Genomic DNA, 18,211 nt, shown 5'->3' on the forward strand with positions numbered 1-18,211 from the left:
AACCTTTCTGGAATTCAAGTACCTTCTTGATGAAGTCAAGAAACAGATAAAGAAAACCAGAATGATACCCAGAGAAAACATGTTGCAAGACAGGCCCCAAAGACACTATAACAGAACACTGCTAGAGCTCTCAACCCAAAACAGCTCAATGCATCATCAGTGACTTATAAACTCTACTGGATATTGACAGTTCTCTTTCACAATTTTTTTGGGGGGCAAACCTTTTATTGCACAAAGTCAGCCCCCCCCAAACAACTACTCACCCACAATAATATGGGGTGCAAGTGATCAATGGCAAATTGGCTGGTAAAATTTAATCTACTAGGTTAAACTGAGACATTCAAAAGACACAGGTGAACTTAGAAACAGTTCTAAGGTTAACTTTATCACAATCAAACATATCAACATTCTTAACATTGCAATGGTACGTCTGTCAATTGCCTGCAAAACCTTTTAATCTAACCCACAATGTTTAACTTTATCCCCCTAAATTAAAATCAGCCAAGGTTCCTATATTATTATATGCTGATGATGCAGTGGTTCTCTCAGTCACAAAAACTGGTCTTAAACGTTCCTTATGTAAATTTATCTCCTTCTGTGATTTGAATTCTTTAGATATCATCAATTCTGATAAGACCAAAATATTAACCTTTTCTAAATCTTGGAAGTATGCCACTTGGAGAGTTGCAGGAAAAAAGATTGAACAGGTGAAGTCCTTCAGATATCTGGGGCTTCTTTTTCATTATAACCTAAAATGGTCTACCCACCGTAACACTAGTCTTTCCTTGGCCATATGTCGCTTCCACTTCCAGAAGGGCAACCAGCCTGTGGCTCTTCGGGTTTTTCAAGCCTCTGTGATCCCTTGACTGCTCTTTGGAATTCCTGTATGGATCCAGTCTCTGAATAAAGAAGCTGACTGTATGTCTGCAGCCTTTTACCGCAGAATTTTAGGCTTACCGAATTCGGTAACCTATTTGACTTTATGTGCTGAGCTGGGTCTACACACTATTGAATCACGTGCTTGGATTTTATCCATCAAATACTGGCTCCATTTTTTCTTTAGTACTCTACCAAATAGTCTCCTTGCACTTCTTCCATCTGACCATTATACTTCAAAATGGTCTCAGGCCATTGCCTCTAAAATTAAATCCATAGGTATGATTGTCTAGCTAACTCTGGAGAGGACCACATTTTTCAAACCATCCAAAGAAGAATCCTGGATATTGATCTCCAGATAATTTACGCTGGTGCAGGGGACCGTGTTCTCCACGAGCTCTTGGTCTATCCTATTCCCCAAACTCTATGGTACATTATTTTTCCAACCTTATAATACTTTCTAATCGCAGAGCGTTTATGTTAGCCAGACTAAACGTATTTCCTTCTGCAATGGTTGAAGGCAGGTATAGGAGAATTCCCCACAATGAAAGAATTTGCAGGAATTGCCATACAGAACCAGACTCAATTTGCCATATCATTCTGTGATGTGAGTTGTATAACAACCAACGTTCTGACCTGATCTCCCCACTTTTACCTTTCCCTAATGTCTCAGATGGCAGGGCTCTTGAATTTATAATTGTTCAGTAACCACTGAACAGGTAGTCATGTTTTTATCTATAGTAATGACCCACAAGGCAAAAATCTAAAGGTCACTGGTTTTATCTTTTTGTATTTGCTGCTCCTTTGCCTGCTGTAATTTTTCTTATAGATCTGTATTTACAGATATGTTTACAGATTTACAGATCTATCTTCTTTATAGACTAGAAATTAAGCCCGCTGTGGTTTGAATACAGCAGGCGCTAGGGAACCTGTAAGTATGTGCGGCCACGGGGTCCGGCGGTCACGGCGGGTCCCAGGTCAGTTGGCGCGTATGCTTGCGGCTCGGGCTGCTCCGAGGCGGCAGTGGGGTGGGTGGGTGTGGGTGGTGAGGGCCAACGGGGCTGGGGGCTGGCATGCGGCACAGTCAGTGCATGGCTGTAGGTTGGGGGGGCGGAGCAGGGAGGAGGTAGAGTTGGAGATGAACCACGCATGCGCGGAGCTCAGCGCATGCATGGTTCATTGTGAGTAAAGTCTTGCGCCCGGGCGGGTCGTGCGGGCTGTCGGCGGGTGTGTGGCTGTGCGGTTGAGACGCCGGGCAAACGGGTAGGCGTGTGTGCGGCAAAGGGGCGGGCTCGCGAGGGTTTCGGTGGAGCACGGGGAATGGAAGGTGGGGGTGGTGGTTTGTGAGGCATGGGAATGGGGGTGGGGGGTGGGAGGAGGGTAGGAATTGTCAGCAGGCGTTCACGGGTTCGTTCGGTGGGTAGGCTTACCGTGAGGTGGCTGGTGGTGGGGTTGGCGGTGCGATCGGGAAGGGCGTCCTGCGTAGGAGGATTGCAGAGAGGCAGCACAAGGGCCCCCAGGCGGCGGTGCCGGTCGTTCGTGGCGTGTGCGTTGAAAGGGCGCCGCAGCGGCGGCGCTCCTTTCCCTGTGGCGCTCTCCAGAGGCAAGGGCAATGTTCCGGCGCCGGCAAAGGAGTGGTGGCCCTGCTCCTTTGCCAGCACCGAACCATCTGGGTAGCCAGTCCAGGGTGGGCCAAGTGGCCAATAGGGAGGCGCGCTTCACACGCCTCCTAATTGGCCACTTGGCCCCCTGATTGGGCCCCTCCGAGTTTTTATCCTGGACTGGTCCCGCCCTAACTCCTCCCCAGGAGCCCTTAGCCTTTTATTTAATCCACTCCGCAGGAGCGGTTAAAGATCTGTATTTATAGAACTGTTTTGTAAACTGTTTTATTATGGATGCTATTAAATGTTTTTGTATTGTATTGTATTGTTTAACTTTATTCACTTCCGACACCAAATTGTTCTTTGCAGCTCATGGTAGCTATAGCTACTGGCAATTCCAGTTTCAGCTTCCATATTCCTTGTGCGTATGTGTGTATGCAAAGAATAAAAATGCCCCTTTACATGAAAAAAATTAAGAAACATGGTGTTGGAAATGTGTAAATTATGAGAAAAGAAACTTGGGACTTTGGTTCAAACTATGCTTTTGGCCACTCTAATCTTGAGGAGTTAACTTTAACAAGGACAATGGCTGCTAGCAGCTGTTATCTGTATGGTTGTTATCTGGTGATATGACAGAGCAGAACAAGTGCAGGAAACAATTTAGCTGATGCTTGAAGAATGAAAAATTTGGGACAAAGTTCTGCATCAATACTGGAAAAATTATTGCAATTAGATATTGACAGACATAATTGGGTAACAAAATCATACAGTTAAGGGTATGCTTTGCTGATTGTGCATTTAACCATAGGAAGTTGTACATGAAAAGGCATTTGGAATTTCACTATTTTCCTCGACAGAAATTCAATAGAATAAAGAAACTCTATATAGAATTGAAGATAAACTTTATTAATTCTCAGAAAGTTGTGACTCTTTGCCAGAAAGATAGAGACAGGCTAGATAATAAAGTTCTGCAGCTGGAAAAAAACTGTTAATGTCTACCTCGAAATTTAGTGCTTGACCGTTTAGTTTCTATAGCCTTCCTGTACTAGAACTAAGACCCTGAAATAATCCTTCTTGTGCCTCGAGTGTTTTTGGTAGCATTTTCAACACCCAGTGGCTAAATTCAGTCACCATCAGCCATCATAATGGCCATGAAAGTTAATGGGAAATACATTAAGAGAGAGGTCCAAAGGCAGAGATGTTTTAATTTATAGTGCATAATGATCATTATTTAATTTTCACAACAGCCTGTTATTAGAAGTCATGTAAGTAGCCATCTTCATTGACTACCTTTTGAATATATTTAAAAATCCAAACCGAGAAGATACATAGCAATATTTAATAATTAATGTGTTAAATCTTCCAGCTACAAATCTTCCTGGTCCTTAATTTTCACGACATTCTTCTTTTAAGGAATGTCCATTTACTAGGTTCAATTTTCCAGGACAGTCATTAAGTTTTATTTATTTATTTATTTATTTATTTATTTGGATTTTTATACCACCCTTCCCTATGGCTCTGGATGTTATACAAATTTACATAGAATTTACATGGAACTTTATGACAATCTATAACATTGCACAAATTTCAAAGAATATCACAACAATTAGACATTAACCCCCTAAAAACATAAGACATCTTAGTTTTTCATGACTGCACCTGTCTAAATTGCTTTTAAATGTAATATTATGTCATAGTTTAACTTTTAAATGGTTTAAGCTACTAGAATGATTACACTTTCAATTTAAAACACTGATTAATTAATCTATAAATAATAGGTAGATGGCTGCAGATGCCAAATTCACATCCCCAGGGATTTTGCTTTGCGATACCATCCTAAAAGAGCGTGGACTTCTAACCTGGTGAGCTGGGTTTGATTCCGCGCTCCCCCGCATGCAACCAGCTGGGTGACCTTGGGCTCACCACAGCGCTGATAAAGCTATAATATCAGGGCTATCTCGGCCTCACCTACCTCACAGGGTGTCTGTTGTGGGGAGAGGAAAGGGAAGGCAATTATAAGCCGCTTTGAGACCTGGTAGAGAAAAGCGGCATGTAAGAACTAGCTCTTCTTCTTTTTCTACTATGCTAATGTGAGCCCAATGAATGGGCCTCATAAAAAAAGCAATTTGTGAGCTGTGACTTTAGAAATATTAACCACTGGAAATCCCATTCATTTCAGAGGAAATTGTTCTGGGAGTACTCTGAATATTAGACTGCCTTTATCTCCCTGTTCCTTTTGGTGCAGCTTGGTGTAGTGGTTAGGAGTGCGGACTTCTAATCTGGCATGCCGGGTTTGGTTCTGCACTCCCCCACATGCAGCCAGCTGGGTGACCTTGGGCTCACCACAGCACTGATAAAGCTGTTCTGACCGAGCAGTAATATCAGGGCTCTCTCAGCCTCACCCACCTCACAGGGTGTCTGTTGTGGGGAGAAGAAAGGGAAGGTGACTGTAAGCTGCTTTGAGCCTCCTTTGGGTAGAGAAAAGCGGCATATAAGAACCAACTCTTCTTCGTTTTCTTCTAAAGTTACACAGCTACCTCTTTTATAATATATTTGTTTAGATTAACTGGTTCAGTATTTTTTATAGCAGTACCAGTTGCAGAAAAAAAGAATTTATAACGCTGGATTGTTTTTTTTCATGTATTGTTTTAAATGTCCTCTCATCTTATCTTATAATTCTTATAAAAGAACTAACCAGCACAAAAGTTCATTTTAAGCTATTTCTAGTGACTAAGCTGGCCTTTTAAAATGACTAAAGTACATGCCCTTCCTTTATACCAAAGAAAATGACTCATTCATTTCATGGGCATTAATTACTTCAGGGTTCTCATTCGGCAACAACTTGCTTATACTTATCTTTAGTCAAACAAAAAGATGTGCTTAGCAGGAACTCTCGTATATAAAAAGTTAAATACCAGCCTACAGAACTGCAGCTTGCATGCATTATATTTTGTTTATTAGAGAAAATGCCAGGATTCTCTAAAACAGGGGTAGTCAACCTGTGGTCCTCCAGATGTCCATGGACTACAATTCCCATGAGCCCCTGCCAGCAAACGCTGGCAGGGGCTCATGGCAATTGTAGTCCTTGGACATCTGGAGGACCACAGGTTAACTACCCCTGCTCTAAGACAAAGACTGAAACAACCACACCAAAGACAATAGCCAACTCTCCATTTTATAGCTGCATTTTATTATTTTTAAATTGTATTTCTATACCGCCCTCCCTTGTGGCCCAGGGCGGTTTACATGAAACAGAAGGGTAAGTACAGCTCAACAACTTCAAACAGCACCATAGTGACAGTAGACTCAGCGGCTGTTTCAACAGCACTTCAATATAGCAATGGTGACCATGGTGTTAACTGTGGTCCCATACATTTGTCTCCTTGGGAGCATGAAATTTAAAATTTTATGTTGCCATTAGAATGAATATTAGAACCTGACAATAATTAAACATTGCAGGATCAAGGCTTCCTGCTTCAGAAAATAAATGCTTATTTGCCTTTTCTATAAGACCTTGGAATTCCATTGAAATTAATTAAGAATCAGAAGCCCACTTGGGTTTAATTCCAGCGACTGTTTCAGCACACTATCATAACATTTCTTTAGGGCTACTGTGACCAAAATAGTTGCTGTCTGCGAAGTTAAGGGATTACTTTAAGATTAGTTAATGGCTCTCTGACAAACCATATCACAAATGTTCTCCAAAGGACAGTGCATGGCTGTCTATTGTGTACTAACCAAATGCAGAGGTTTGAATTTTGTTCCTACTCTCTAGATTGTTATGGGACATACACATTAGTTCTGTTTTGTCACCAACCCTTTAAAGACAGCCACTCCCCCACCCACCCACCCACCCACCCACCCATATGTGTTAAAGTGGTAGGGTGTTTCAGATGAAATATCTATCTGCTAATATTCCAATGTTCTTTTGTTACGACTGGATAAAACACATTAGACATTACAGTTTGTTCCTACACAGGGGGGGGGGGGGATAGCGTGTGTGAAATGTGGTGCAAACATTTGCCATGAGTACACAGCTTGTTAAAAAATAACACTTGCCTCACACTTTTACGAATGATAGTCCATTTGCTATGATTAGATAGATAGATGATAGATAATGGATGGATAGATGGAGAAGAAGCCTTCAGGAGATGATTCAGTAAACACTTATTCTAACACACTTCTGCCAATATAAATGAAATCATGCCAGTGTAAGCAACTGATTACAGGCCCAAGAAAGAAAGATTAGCACATGGTAGTATTCACTGGAGTTATTCACTAATATGGTCTGCAGGATGACAACTTGCCATTATACATTGTTTTTCAGAAGACAGACACTTATAATGCATAACCCATGTTATTTGAAACACTAATCTAGACACATTAACAAAAAAATAAGCTACACTTCTGATCTGCAGGCATACAAAAGCAGAAAGGGCACCCAAGCAGATTTCTTGGAAAATATCTGAAAAGGCAAATCAAAACAGCATCGCCCTCAAGCCGAGCCTTTCCAATCTCCCCTTGGCAAGTTTGAGATCAAGAGCAAAATGACTTCTGAGTTACCAAGTCGCTGGAAAGAGGACTTTGCAATGTAAATGCTGACACAACCTTCCATGACAGAAGCAATTGCAGGCACTACACGCTCTTACTGCTCTCCAGGGTGTATCACTTGAAAGTACATGCCCACTTTTCTCCCCGAGATTAATCACTGCTTAAAAATACACGGAGTGCGCACGCTGGGGAGAAAGCTTCCTCGCCGCCTCTCCCCCACCTTTCCCTCAGAAGCGAGGAAAACTCGCCGCCACCAGCACACGGCTGGACCGCTTCCACCAGGCTCTCCTCAGAACCACCGGGGCACGCGACGCACACTTCTCGGCTTCGCTCTCTGGGCATCTTCCTTTTTTGCTCCGGTTGTGGGGCTTTTTTTTTTTAATGTTAATGGCTATTTTTAGGGACGCTGGACATTCCTGAAGACCTATCGTCATCCGAAGGGGCTGAAAAAAGGAAACAGCAGCGGCCCTTCCCGGAACAGATTTCTACTTAGCAGCAGCGCAGAGCTGGAGCAAAGCAGACAGGCAGCCGTCTCAGCAACCCCCCCCCCCCGGCCCTCTGTCCAGCCCGCAACCAGCGGGGTCAACGGGAAGGCGCCCCCGCCCCGCCCCCGCCTGCCATCTGCAGCCACCGTCCTTGGCTTGGCTGCTGAGCCGAGCAGGCAGCGGGCACTGGGCTTACTCATCAACAACGCGGGCTCACCTAGGCGCAGAGGAATAGCAGCAAAGCGGCGGCGGCGGCGAGCGCAGGCAGGCAGGAGGGGGGCGGCAGCCAGGCAGCGATATTTATATTCTGCAGCGTTGAGCCTTCGCCTTTGTGCATCTTCCTTTCCCCGCCTAGGCTGAACGAGGCAGGGACGCCGCAGCGGAACCGAGCCGGGTACAGGCGAGCGCTTCCCCGCTCAGCCCCTCTCCCTCCCCATCCAGCCGCCGGCACCCGCGAGCCAACGAGGGAGGGGAGGCAGAAGCAGAGGGAGGGAGAGAGAGAGAGGGAGCGCGCCCCCGCCACCCATCCCCCACCTCTCCCCTTTCCCGCGCTCCCGCCGCGTGCTCGTGCGAGGAGGGGGCAGCGGAGGCAAGCGGACAGCAGGCGCACCCCGCGCCTCGGGCATCGTCCCGCTAAGGGCCCGGGCCGGCTCCTCACTCTCTTACTCACTCTGTTCCCCTGAAGAGCCGAGAGGTCCAGGCGCACGCCGCGCTGGCTGCGGGCGGGCAGGTTGCCGATCTGCTGCTGCGCCTTACTGTCCCCCCCCCCCCCGCATCCCCTGTTACTATGGATATTCTCCGTGTGTCTCCTCCGCTCCCGCCTGCACACGGAGAGGGAAGCGGCTGCCGGGCTGCTCAACGGGCGCCCACATGCCGCCACCCAAAGCGACTCTCCCGCTGCAGTGGTTGCCGCTTAAGCTGCCAGAGAAAGTACCTGTCACTGTCCCGCCAGTGCCGTCCTCTCCCCGCCCCTCAGCTCGACATAAGAAAGGCGAATGGCATGCCACCCTTCCCCCTTTTATTATTATAGAAGATTAAGGGGGGGGGGGGGGGCGGCAGGCAGGCTGGGATGCAGAGACCACTACACTGCCCCCCTCGAATGGGGCAACCCTCAGGTGCAGATAGAGTTAAGACAAAAGCCCCAAGGCTGGCACTGGTCTCCCTCAAGAAGTTAGACCTAACTCAGGGGGAAAGCAAAGGCTTCAATTCACAATAAATTAACGTACAGCTTTGCACCTGTAAAGCAGAGGGAGACTGACACATGTGACTGTTTACAGGAATCAAGCACCACTGCTTACATTACTAGACCAGTGCAGCTGCTAGACCAATTCCACAGCACTCCAGTAACGGAGCCCTTTTGAGCTCAAGCCCCTTTTCTGAAGAGATATCCCACAAGGTTACAGTGTGGCTCAGATAAATACCAGGATGCTCACATGGGTCTTTGTAACCCTACTGGGACAAAACTGGGAAGGAGAGTACTGGTCAGAAAACAGATATCTCAGGACAAAGGCCTGTGATGCATCCTAATGGAAAAAATGGCTCCCAAGTGGCTTGTATGTGTGCACAGGATGCCTTGAGAAAGAAAGGCCACATAGGAGGGCTAAATGACCTTATGTCCTACCATCAGCCCCCTAAACCGAGTGCTAACACTTCCACACTTGCCTTAATATCTGAAAAAGAGATGGTGAACTTGGGAATATACAGAAGGCTCTCTCCCCACATATTAGCACATGTCCTGCAGACTGAAACAGATGTGGCATAGGACAAGGACATGAGCATCCCATGTGTGTTTCAGCCATGTTACAGAATCCTTGTCTTGCTGTGGCTGCCTTGACTGGCATGTTAATGTTACACGTGAAAGGCCCAACTGACCCAAACATGCAAGTAAGTGTTTGTTGGCCCACGACTTTGTTTCGGTTCTTTTAAAACTAGATACCACACAAATCTTCATTATTTGAAAACCCCTCAATATTGATAATAGGTAGGCAGAATTTGCTTTTCCCATTCCACAATGAAAGACAGCAACTGTTCACTCTGCCTCTACTGTACATCTTTGCAATTTGTGTCTCCTTAATGATATAAATGTTCATATAATAAAACTAAGGAGTAATAGGAAGGCAAATGAATGACCCTTTTATGATGGGATGAGGTATCAACTAATTGTGACACCTCATATCATTATCAAGATTTTCCCTCCATTTCTATTTTCCTTTCAGAGATTGCTTCTGCATGAGGGACTTGGGTAGCCTTAATGCCTGTTGGGGATTGGGGCTAATTCCCACTTCCAGATGGAAGTAGGCCCGGTCCAGGATGGTCCCAGGCCTGGTACAATTTGGACTGGGTAGGGAAATTTCTTCTCTCTTTAGAAAATCTATCTTCTTTCCTTGGCCAAAATGAGAATCTCTGTCTAACTACCCCACTTGTCCTTGCCAACTTTCCCCAGTTCTGTCTGTGTTAAACTACTCTCAGACAGGGCTGAATTCTGAATGAATTCTCATTCTCGGCATTCAACTCTAAAGTCTCTCTCTACTCAGCTGTTACTGAAATTGCATGTTTCTGTGAAGTATTAGCCATTCAGCTGTTTGTATTGCATTTCTAAGCTTTTAAAAACTGCAGTCTTTTACAGATACCTCGTCATTATCAATAGTGGATTGCACAAAATCTCAGCACCTTAGCTACCATAGGCCTGTTAATGTTCTATCTCTCATCAAAACAAATTGAGGAATAATGTTCTCCAACTTCACTCTCTATGGAACCAAGTCTGAGTCCAGCAATCTTTAAGACTAATGAAGTTTTATTCAAGGTTCAATGTAGTTTGTTTTAAAGGTGTCACTGGACTCAAACTTTGTTCTTCTGCTTCAGACCAACACATCTACCCACCTGAATATATCTTTACTCTCTACAGTAAATAAATAAAGTTGCTAAATTACCTTTGTTTACTGTACTTGTAAACATGTAAGGTTGGGTTAGAAAGCCCTTAAACAAGAGCCCATTGAGGCTAGTAAACAGTCATCAAAGTCACAAATACTAACATAAAGAAGTAGTGAATTAACCTATTCAGGGCAGAGTCTGCACTTACTTTTTTAATTCCATTGTCAATTCTGTTGAATTCAGATCGCTTTGAACTCGGGTCTTCCTCTCCCCCCTCCTCCCCATTGAAACAGGAAAGTCTTCTGCACGTGGTTAGGGAGGCTCAGAAGAGGAGGGGGGGCCAAATGGAGACTTTCTTTGTTTTCTTGAAGGGGGGAAGAGGATCCAAGAAGAGGGAAAAAATCCTTTATTTTCTTTAAGGGGGGGGGGGAGACGAAGAAGGCAAAAAAAAAAAATCCAAGGCAAACAGAAATTGAGAGAAATTAGGGGCTTCTCCTTTGAGGCAGGCTTGTCAGATGACCACCTGTAGCCAATCACGGGTCCTCTACCACGGAGGAGAGCCCAGATTCAAAACAATGCGATTTTCTGAATATATTCAGGATTAGCAGCAGTCTGAGATATCCCATAATAAAGGTAAGGTCACTCCGGATCAATCCTTCTTGCTGCAGAAGGAAAATTTAAATCGTCCCAAATCCAAACAGAAATCGCATTCTGTGTAGAGGGCAGGGACTGAATCAATCTGGGGTTGGAATAAAAGCTCCGTGCAGTTTACATCCAGGTCTCACGGGGAATGTGGCTGTAAATACCCTTGCCACGCAAACATTTGCTTCATCTTAAATCCCTGTATGGTCCAAAACTAATCTTCGCATGATTGATACAATGGAATGTCCAGGATTTTCAATTATTAAATGCTGAATTTATCACACACATATGTCTTCTAGTAAGTTGTATGTTGATAAAGAAACAGCGAGAGGTAGGTTCCTGAACTAATGTCCAGAGCTAATTTCCTCAGTGGGGTACAATGCCACAGTCTACCCTCCAAAGCATCCATTTTCTCCAGGGTCTATCACCAAACCTCCAGCAGTTTTCCAACCAGGAGCTGGCAATCGATCCTCTGTAGTGTAGAGATGAGCTCTAATTTCTGATCTTTGTAGTATGGAGATAAACTGTAACTTCAGAGGATCCCCAGGTCTTACCTGGAAGCTGGCATCCCTAGTTTCATCTTCTATACACTCATATGTTATGGTTAACTTTGGTTGCCTGTTCTTTTCATTCCTGTAGTCCTCTGCCAAAGACTCTTGGCACCAAACATTTTAATGTTTATTCATACTTTGGGTTTGTTTCCCACTTTGTGGCTTGCTTTCCCAAGCCAAACAAAGCTGCTTTTATACCTAAACTTAGCCATATTCTTATTCTGCTTGATTCTGAATACATTCCTGCCATCACTATTTTCTGAACTTCAGGATTTTTCAGTGTGGACACAATCATTTTTAGTAGTTCTTCTCTTTGTACTTTATTTTCTTCACTACATCCAATTCTCTTCCTACTCCTCCCTTCCAGTTCTTGATTAGCACATTCCGTGGATTTGTTTTCTTTCAACTTCTTCATGTTTTGTTGATCCAACCCCTTTGTCCCTTAGGCTGGTCATTCCTTATAGTTTGAATCCTTCTCTATCCTTTGGTTCTTTCAAGACTGTTGTTATTTCTCCTATTATTAAAAAAATGCTCAGCCATGTCTCTCTCTTTCCCCCTGATTTCTTTCATTTACTTGTCCTTGTTCTCTAACCTCACTTACTGGTTCTACTCATTCACTCCTTGACCCAAAAAACTTTTAAAAACCAATTCAAAGAGTTCTGACATAAATTGCTAGCAGTCTTCTCACTAGTCAAACTTAACACCTTTATCTCAAGCTGTCCATTTCCATATGATGTCACTGATTATACCCTTCCCTCACTACTTGAGATTTCCTGGGTTTGGTTTCATCCATCTGCTGCTTGAAGATGACTATTAATGAGGAATTGACCACCGTTCAGGTCTTTAGTCGTATCTCTTGCATTTTCCTTGTCTTCTTGTCTATTCCTTTGTTATTGTTGTTGTTTCTCCTTATTTCTTGACACTGCTTAATTTGGGTTTGCTTTGCTGCTGTTACTACTTGATGAGGGAGAAATATCAGGTACAGCCTTGGGAGCTGCCCTGCCACTCTGCCACCGGCTCATCTTTGGTGCTTTCCAGCAGCTGCCATGGCTGGGGCTCCCCCTCGATGTGGAACTGCATAGCTGCTGCTGACAGCGCCCCCCAGCGGGCAGCAGGAAGTCAGGGGTACCGTTGGGAAAGCAAGTGGAGCAGGGGCTTAGGCGGTGGCAGTGACGTCCCTCGGCAAAAGACTACACCCCCCACGAGACCTCAGTAAAATTGTCAAGTGTTGACCAGTCCCCGGTGATAAAAAGATAGGGGACCACTGATCTACACGATATCAACCAAAAGGCCAAGAAACAATAATTGGTTATGTAATATAATGTAATAATGGCTAATAAATGTTCTGTAATGTGGTATTACTTTATCTTACCATTATTCACATCTGCTTATTTGCTTATTTTACATGTTCAGGATGTTTTGCCCTTTCTGTTCCTTCTATCTTCCCTTTGCTTTTTTCCCTAAAGATCTTATGAAATAGAGGATTGATAAATCCATGTCCTTTTCCATTGTTATTCTAACCATTGGAAGCTACTTTCACTTTCTCAAGATTCAAACTAGATAAACTGGAGATGATAGATTCAGGTCATGGGTTAAATATTCTGACCCCTGCATAGTTCTGAATAGTGATATCAACATGCTCCTGTTAGCGATAGGGGGGAAAAATTCCTGTCTGAGACTGTTTATGCACTGGAGGTTTCATGCTGGGCTGCAGGCTGGAGCTTTAGTCATGGCAGGTTGCCCCACCTCTTCTTGCACCCACATGGGGGAGCATTTGGCCTGCTGTACCTCATCCACTCCCGATTCATGCTCCTGCACGGGAGCTGGGGCAGTGAATTTCTCAGTGCGTAAATGGTCAGAGGGGAACAGGTTAGGTATGGTTTCAATAGGGAAAGTCATGTAGGACAGGGGTAGTCAACCTGTTGTCCTTCAGATTTTCATGGACTACAATTTCCATGAGCCCCTGCCAAGAAATGCTGGCAGGGGCTCATGGGAATTGTAGTCCATGAACATCTGGAGGACAACAGGTTGACTACCCCTGATGTAGGAGTACAAGGATTATAACGTCTTCTCCCCACATCCCTTACTCCAACTTGACTGTTAAAATTGTGGGGCATTACTGCATGTGAGAAATGTAGCTGTACAGCCTCCAAATGTATTTCAGCCCCTCTGCATGATATCATCTACATCCATAGGCTGCCCAGCAGCTGGCTCACAATTTCACTTTTTAAACACACGATTTTGGAAATCGAGAAAAGTGGATTCGCCACCCTAAAATGTGCAAGCCACCAGCGAACAACCAGTAGGCAACCAGCTGAAAGAATGTATGGAGGGTGAAACGCACAACAGTCAGCTCAGCTTTGTCCAGCCCTCCCCTCCTCCATTTCCTGCCAGTGAGGGAGGCAGATTCCCCCCATCATTTCAAACAGCATTAAGCCTCTCTTTGGTTGTTTTTAACTAAGTGCATCCTTTCCTTCTTCCTCGGTGCTCAGAACCGCATCCCATCTTCTCCTCTCTTTCCCTCCCCCACCCCGCTTGTATGCCTGCATGATGCTCAGCCATTCCATTACATGCTACAATCGCCCAGGATTCCTTCCCTCCTTCTCCCTCCCCGAGCCCATCTTAAGCAGGGCATTGCCTCCACGCCACCCGTGCAGCCTCCATGCTGCCTGCACTGCCTCCACAATAACCAGAAAGGAGGCGGCATGCAGGCATACTGACGTTGATGGCTTTTGATGTTGAAGAGCGGATGGTCCACCGAAAGACACAACATTGAATGGTGCTGACAGCTATGATGCCAGCCTTCAAAGTTGGAGGGGATCATCAAGGAAATGGACACCCTTGATGACAGGCGATCGTCTGACACTTCCAATGAAGAATGCCCACATCTTTTTCGCAATGGATTTTCTGGCACCGGAAGTATATCATCAGGGGAATCAGATGCCGACCTCGGTGGTAGCATCAGAGATAGTGGCACCAATGTTGAAGGACATAGAGGTTCGGTATCAAGCACCTCCCAGTGTCTCGGACGGCCCCAATCTCTCTTTGGTGCCACAGTCAACTCCGAAGCCATTTGGTCAGACCTCTGAGGCTCCAGGAAAGGAGTCCATCGACGCCAAGGAGAATCGCGTTCTTGGCAATTGTCCTTCTCACTTCTCTCTACAACAGAATTAGTTTTCTTTTTTGCCTTTTTCGAAGAGGGTTCTGAAGCTGCTGTTTTGCCATACAGCTGACTGCCCCGGCCAGATCCCTGGGGAGGAGGTAGTTAAGACACAGAGGGCATTTGAGGGTATTAAGACCCTGTCTTGGATCTCTCAGGCATTTTTGGAGGTGCTGCCATGACCTTCTCATATAATGCAGCCTGCAGTCTTTATGCCCTTCCATCCCTGATTTGGGAGTCATTTTTTTACATGCCATACAGGCCCCAGTTATATGGCCTTCTCCCAGGCACAAAAGGAATTTCGAGTGGCCACTGTTTTGGGCCATCTTGGCTCCATTCAGCACATTTTAAAAATAGTGCCATGTCTTCTAGGAGGATTTTTTAAAAATCTCAGACTGTTGATTTTCACTTTGAATATCCAAAGGTACCTCAGAAATGACTGAGGTAAATCAATGAAGCAGCTCTCTGCTGAACGTTCTATCTCATGGGAGGCAACAAAAGAACTGAGGGAGGAATGCTAGCCCCTCCCAGATCACATTACTTTTGGGCAGGAAAGTCACTCTCCTCCTTCAGGAGGGGAGGGGTAGCACTCCTGGGAGTCTAATGACTTTTAAATAGCTCACTAACTCCTCTTTGTGGCAGGGCTGCTACATCGCAGTCCCATATGGGACTGCACTGAAGCCACAAAGATGAACATAGGAAACCCCTCCACAAAAATGGCTTGCCAAATGGTTGCATTCCTAGAGACCATTCACACACTATGTTGCCTGTATGCGCTGAGCCTTCATCAAATATTCAGTTTTCAACCAGTAAAGTGGGAATTGATGATTGTGTTCCCTGATTCCAACTGCATGGATCAACTGACAACTGCAGAGTAATTTCAGAGCTGTAAAAAGAGACTTTGTAGTATCTCAGTATAAACTTGATCTAATTCACCAGTCCTAGAATGCAGATGTTTCATTTTAGACATATAGTTGTTTTGAGAGTATGTGCAGCAGATAACTTTAGCAGTATGACATGCACAAGTGCTACATTAACTAAATCTAAGCAGAAAATGTAATTTGGTGAATCTTTTACATATGTTAAAATGCCAGGCACAAATAATTTTGTCAGTACCTGGTCAGGATCCTGGTGAAGCCTTATTGTTGACATGGTTATCAAAACCTTAACAATATATTTCCTCCAACTACACATTTTGAAAACCAACATAAATCCAGCACTGAATGCTTGCTGTTCATAGGATATTGCTTCCTCATTGTACCAAAAAACAATAACATTGTTTTATGACATATCCTCTGATATACTCTTTTAGTTTAATTATTAAATATACCATAAGAGAAATAGAGAAGATGAGCAGTATGCCATCTTATTCCTGATCCATTTATAGATACACATGCATAACAGGAGACAGATTTTTGAGTCTGCTAGAATAGAAATTTAGATACTAAGTTTAATACATGGTATATTGCAAAACAGAAAATACAATATTATTGGATAGGGTGACTGACAATAACACCTTAAGAAGAGACCTATCACATTTTATCCTTACACAAGATGTTAGTCTGAGAACAAGACTTGCCAAAACTATGAGCAATAATCATAATTCTGGTCAATGCTGGCTATATCTAATTTCTGTCTACTCGTGGGTGTAAGCTGCATGGAGCTTTTATTCCAACCCCAGGTCGATTCAGTCCCTGTCCTCTACATAGAATGCGATTTCCGTTTGGATTTGGGGCGATTTAAAATTTCCTTCTGCAGCAAGAAGGATTGATCCGGAGTGACCCTAACTTTATTGTGCAATATCTGCTTTTAATGCTCAATATTTCAAGATTCGGATTAGAGAAAACAGGCTGTTTTGAATCTGGGCTCTCCTCCATGGTAGAGGACCTGTGATTGGCCACAGGTGTTCATGTGACAAACTTGCTTTAAAGGAGAAGAGCCTAATTTCTCTCAACTTCTGTCGGTCCTGGATTTTTTCTCCCTTCTCTGCCTTTTTCAATTGTCTCCCCCCCCCCCTCCAAGAAAAGAAAGAGGCTCCCTGCTTGGCTCCCCTCCCCCCCTTCAAGAAAAGAAAGAGGCTTGGCTCCCCCCCCTTCTGAACTACCCTAACCACGTGCAGAACACTTTCCTGTGTCAATGGGGAGGGGGGAGAAGAGGAAGATCTGAGTTCAAAGCGATGTGAATTCAACAGGATTGACAATGGAATAAACAAAGTAAGTGCAGACTCTGCCTTGGTGTAGTGGACTTCTAATCTGGCAAGCCGGATTTGATTCCATTCTCCCCCACATGCAGCAAGCTGGGTGACCTTGAGCTCACCATGGCACTGATAAAACTGTTCTGACCGAGCAGTAACATCAGGGCTGTCTCAGCCTCACCCACCTCACAGGGTGTCTGTTGCGGGGAGAGGAAAAGGAAGGTGAATGTAAGTCACTACCTGACTCCTTCAGGTAGAGAAAAGTGGCATATAAGAACCAATTCTTCTTCTTCTTTTAGATCAATGAACTGGAATCCTGAAAATATGTCATTATTTTTTTTTAATTCTAATTTCCATGTCTTTGTGCATCTTAGTCATCTTAGAATAGTTATTGTTCCCTGTGAACCACACTGACCTATTACACATTGCGGCAGCCACACCAGGCTGCCGCCATTCCATGGTAGCAGGACAAAAAGCCCCACCATCCCCATGTATGCATGGGGGAGGAGCTCCCCTAGCACATGCTGGCTGCCCTGGTGCAATGGCCAGAAGCACTGCAAGCGCTCCGAAGCAGTGGCAGTGGCGGCGGAGGGGATTGGGGGCATGGGACCCCCACTGCATGATGGTGGGGAGCAACATGCTGCTCTCCCACCATGTTGTGGATGGGGGGATGCCACTGTCAGCTCCTCTGAGCTGCAGAGCTGGCAGAGGCGAGAGGCATCCCTGCGGGGACGCTGTAGGTCAGGGGTGGAGCCAGGCCTGAAAGCCCGGCTCCTCTCCACGGCTAGCCCAACCTAGCCCTTGCCTATACCCATGGTGGTCCCAGGCCTATGGAAGAATTCGTGTTTCATTAACGCGGGTCTTCTGAGGGCCTGGGTCCTATGAAGATAACATGGGAAGTTACATCTAGGCATGCTGTCTTGAGTATCTTGCAGGAGCAATGGAATGAAAGGTACATTATATATATTTACTTGCAGAGATTCAAAATTTATATCATGCTATGCAAATGTGTCTTGATGCTGACAGCTGCTTTTATGGCATGAGAAAAAGGAGGGAGCTTCAGAATAATCAGCAATTTGGAAATGTTTTCCTTTACTAGATTCTGTATAGCCTGATTCTATCTATCATTGGTACTGATAGCTTTGCTCTGGATACAGCCAACATATTTTACATTTCCATTCATTAGATTTAAATGAACAGGGCAATAAATTATATTTTCCTGTTTAAAATTATGGAATTGTTCAATGTGTGCATATAACAATTGCACATCTATTTCTTGC

At 44.6% G+C, this 18,211-nt stretch overlaps 1 protein-coding gene across 15 annotated transcripts in view; it reads right to left on the minus strand.

Moving 5' to 3' along the window:
• The window catches only part of ANKS1B (ankyrin repeat and sterile alpha motif domain containing 1B), a 421,823-nt gene that overhangs the window by 84,396 nt on the left and 319,216 nt on the right, over window positions 1-18,211 (minus strand). The window contains exon 1 of one of the 15 annotated variants that reach the window (XM_077339153.1): window positions 8,448-8,472. The exons of 12 other annotated variants lie outside the window; for them this stretch is intronic. The gene's annotated coding sequence lies outside the window, so the exon portion shown is untranslated. Of the gene's footprint in view, window positions 1-7,730; window positions 7,992-8,183; window positions 8,300-8,447; window positions 8,473-18,211 lie in introns of those variants that run through there. 2 more of the 15 variants (XM_077339154.1, XM_077339152.1) reach the window with 2 other exon arrangements.

Source organism: Paroedura picta, chromosome 5 (assembly GCF_049243985.1).
Source record: "Paroedura picta isolate Pp20150507F chromosome 5, Ppicta_v3.0, whole genome shotgun sequence".
NCBI lineage: Eukaryota > Metazoa > Chordata > Lepidosauria > Squamata > Gekkonidae > Paroedura > Paroedura picta.